At 41.4% G+C, this 4464-nt stretch overlaps 1 pseudogene; it reads left to right on the top strand.

Annotated features, from left to right (window-relative positions):
* The first annotated feature begins 460 nt into the window (after positions 1-460).
* On the top strand, positions 461-1796 carry LOC110287616 (annotated as a pseudogene).
* Positions 1797-4464: the final 2668 nt, after the last annotated feature.

Below are 4464 nucleotides of genomic sequence, written 5' to 3'. Positions count from 1 at the left end.
TTAGTATTTAAAAGTAACATGCTAATTTGAAATTATAGTAGCTTAACATGACTATAAGGCTAGGAGGTGTTACTGTGTGTATCTATGTGTAAGAGAGAGAGAGGAGAGAGAGAGAGAGGAGAGAGAGAGAGGAGAGGAGAGAAGAGAGAGAGAGAGAGAGAGAGAGAGAGAGAGAGAGAGAGAGAGAGAGAGAGATGGGAGATGCTACACTTGCATCCTATTTCTCCTCATATTCTGAAAATTTGAGCAGTGGCTCAAATACAGGGATCTGTGCATGCTACCCAAGTAGTTTTTCAGAAAGCCACAAGCCCAGTCACCTTTTGAATATTTGTTGCCCCAAGTTATATCCCTTTATTTTATACATCCCTATTAGGAATGTTAGGCTTCTAAAACTTTCTCATACCATCTGAAATAATGACTTTTTCATTATATTATATTAAATACTTTTATATTATAAAAGTATATCAATGAGGTCTCTTCCTCTGACGATAAGGATGCTTTCTATGTTGCGGACCTCGGAGACGTTCTAAAGAAGCATCTGAGGTGGCTAAAAGCTCTTCCCCGTGTTACTCCCTTTTACACAGTCAAGTGTAACGATAGCAGAGCCATAGTGAGCACCCTACCTGCCACTGGGACAGGATTTGACTGTGCAAGCAAGACTGAAATACAGTTGGTACAGGGGCTTGGGGTGCCTCCAGAGAGGATTATCTATGTAAATCCTTGTAAACAAGTCTCTCAAATCAAGTATGCTGCCAGTAACTGAGTACAGATAATAACTTTTGACAGTGAAATTGAATTGATGAAAGTCGCCAGAGCACATCCAAAGGCAAAGTTAGTTCTACGGATTGCCACTGATGATTCCAAAACAGTTTGTCGCCTCAGTGTTAAGTTTGGTGCCACACTCAAAACTAGCAGGCTTCTCTTGGAACGATCAAAAGAGCTAAATAATGATGTCATTGGTGTCAGCTTCCATGTGGGCAATGGATGTACTGACCCATAGACCTTCGTGCAGGCAGAGTCGGATGCGGGCTGTGTGTTTGACATGGGAACAAAAGTTGGTTTCAGCATGTATCTGCTTGATATTGGTGGTGGCTTTTCTGGATCTGAAGATACAAAGCTTAAATTTGAAGAGATCACCAGTGTAATCAACTTAGCTCTGGACAAGTACTTCCCATCAGACTCTGGAGTGGGAATCATAGCTGAGCCAGGCAGATACTATGTCTTGTCAGCTTTCACGCTTGCAGTCAACATCATTGCCAAAAAACAAAACAAAACAAAACAAACAAACAAAAAATGTGTGGAAGGAGAAGCCTGGCCCTGACAATGAAGATGAGTCAAATGAGCACACCTTCATGTATTATGTGAATGATGGAGCATATGGACCATTTAACTGCATTCTTTATGATCATGCCCATGTGAAGGCCCTGCTGCAGAAGAGACCCAAGCCAGATGAGAAGTATTACTTATTCAGCATCTGGGGGCCAACATATGATGGCCTTGATCGGATCGTTGAGTGCTGTAACCTGCCTGAAATGCATGTGGGTGATTGGATGCTGTTTGAAAACATGGGTGCATACACCATTGCTGCTGCTTCTACTTTCAATGGGTTCCAGAGGCCAAACATCTACTATGTAATGTCACGGTCAATGTGGCAACTCATGAAGCAGATTCAGAGCCATGGCTTCCTGCCTGAGGTGGAGGAGAAGGATGATGGCACTCTGTCCATGTCTTGTGCCCAGGGGAGTGGGATGGACCTTCACGCTGCAGCCTGTGCTTCTGCTAGGATAACTGTGTAGATGCCATTCTTGTAGCTCTTACATGCAAGTTTAGCTTGAATTAAGGCATTTGGGGGGACCATTTAACTTACTGCTAGTTTGGGATGTCTTTGTAAGAGTAGGGTTGACACCAATACAGTATGGAAGGCTAGGAGATGGGGGTCACACTTTACTGTGTTCCTATGGAAACTTTGAGTATTTGTTTTATATGGATTTTTATTCACTTTTCAGACATGATACTAAAGAGTGCCCTCAGCTGCTGAGCAAGAGTTTGTAGTTTGTACATTGGCAGAATAGGCCAGAAGCTTATGTTGTGAACCATTGTGAAAATAAAGTATCTTCAAATAATTGGGCATCAGGGAATGTTTGCAAGTATCCCTTAAAGAAGGCACAAACATCTCCACAGGCTGCTGTATCCCAGCAGTGAGTCTAGCTCAGCACAGCACAGAGGAGAGGTAGATAGCACAAGGCTGTGCCCTCTCTGTACAGCATCAGTCTGCTTAGCCCATCCCAAGTGTGTGTAGTTGTCTGACAACTCTGGTGCCCAGAGTCTGTTGGTGAGGAATGTCATCTGCCTAGTGACCTGTTGGCATGGCGACTTCCTAGAGAGGTCATCTGAGGTTCTTTTAACCTTGCCTGCAGAAACCCTGACTGTTCCCTCAACCCTTGACTTCATCTGCATCACCACCTAGTAACAGTTGGGAGTATCATACAGCATTGGCAGTCAACTTCCTGTAATAAATTCAACAACAGCAAAAAAAATTAATTATTGTTAGGTGGCATACAACATAATTGGTTTCTTTATGGCATCTTTATTTCTGTATAGTATTACATTTGCCTGTTTTCATTCTGCGGTTTCCTCCTTTTCCCAAAATCTGTCTTCTCTTGTTGGTTTCTGCCCTCCATTTATAAACCAGCCCCTCTTTTCATGTATGTACACACAGATCCACTTGAGTGAAAACATATTTTTCTTTATGAATCCAATTTATTTCAATTAATATACTGCTACACAGTTACACGATTTCCTAAGAAATGATAAAATTTCATTCTTCTTTTTAAAATGATTTTTTATTATTTATTCTTATTTATGCTCGCGAGAGTGTCTATGTGCATGTAAACTGTTTGTTTTCAGGTGCTTATTGAGGCCAGGAGAGTGCATGGGTCCTATGCACAGGAGAGTGTGTAGGAGAGTATGAGTTATCTAGTGTGGGTATTGAAACTCAGGTCCTCTGGACAAGCAGTTAGTGCTCTTAACCATTGAGTTCTCTTCAGCCTTTACCCACTTGAACTTTAATTCAGACATGAAGAAAATAAAATTGAGGCTGGAGAAGTGTCTCAGTGGTTAAAAGCTCTTGCTGCTCTTCCAGAAGACCAGGTTCAATCCCAAACACCCATCTGGTGGCGTATAACTGTCGTAACTCCAGTTACAGAGTATCTGACATTCTCTGTTGGCCACTGTGGCCACCAGACATGCATATGATGCAATAATTTATGTAAGCCAATACTCATAAAAATCCCATTGAGTATACATGTCACATTATCTCTGTCTGTTCATCTATTGATGAGGATCTAGTTTGGTTTCATATCTTGGCTACTGTGAATTAAGTGCAGCAGGAAATATGGATGTGTATTTGTCTCTGTGGTGTCTTTAGAGTCCTTTGGATGTGTACTCAGAAGTGGTATAGCTGGATCCTTTCGAGGCTTTATTTATTTATTTATTTATTTATTTATTTATTACTTTTTTGATAAACCTCTATATCAACTTCCATAGTTGCTAATTGGTTTACATCCTATCAGAAGTGTAGAATGGTTTCTTTTCCCCACAACTTCACCAACATGTGTTATCATCCTTTATTTTAATTTTAAAAAATGATCCCCATTTTAAATGAGGTGAGATGAAATCCCCCTTACTTCAATTTTCATTTCCTGGATGGTTAAGGATTTTGAAGAGTTTTTCATATTTATTGGCCATTTGTATTTCTTTCTTTCTTTTTTTGCCTGTCTTAGATAGTGTTTTATTGTTGTAAAGAGGCGTCATAATTAGACAAATCATATAAAGGCAAACATTTTTTTTCAGACTATATTTTTGTTTCTTTTTGTTTTTTAAAAATTATATACTTTCTTTATTTACATCTCAAATGTTATCCTCTTTCCTAGTTTCCCCTCTGAAAATCCCCTATTCCCTCCCCCCAACCCACCCACTCCCATTTCCTGACCCTGGCATTCCCCTATCCTGGGTTATAGAACCTTCTCAGGACCAAGGGCCTCTCTTCCCACTGATGACCGACTAGGCCATCCTCTGCTACATATGCAGCTAAAGCCATGAACCCCACCATGTGTTTTCTTTGATTGGTGGTTTATTCCCAGAGAGCTCTGGGGGTACTGGTTGGTTCATGTTTTTGTTCCACCTATGTGGCTGCTTGTGTACTTTCACCTTCAGCTCCTTGGGTACTTTCTCTAGGTCCTCCACTGGGGATCCTGTGCTCAGTACAATGGATGGCTGTGAGCATCCACTTCTGTATTAGTCAGGCACTGGCAGAGACTCTCAGGAGACAGCTTTATCAGGCTCTTGTCAGCAAGCTCTTGTTGGCATCTGCAATAGTGTCTGGGTTTGGTGGTTGTTTATGGGCTGGATCCCCAGGTTTGGCAGTCTCTGGATGGTCATTCCTTCAGTCTCTGCTCCACACTT

Source organism: Mus caroli, unplaced genomic scaffold, assembly GCF_900094665.2.
Source record: "Mus caroli unplaced genomic scaffold, CAROLI_EIJ_v1.1 scaffold_18195_1, whole genome shotgun sequence".
Classification (NCBI taxonomy): Eukaryota; Metazoa; Chordata; class Mammalia; order Rodentia; family Muridae; genus Mus; species Mus caroli.
The sequence above is the reverse complement of the archived record's forward strand: the minus strand, read 5'-3'. Positions and strand labels throughout refer to the sequence as shown.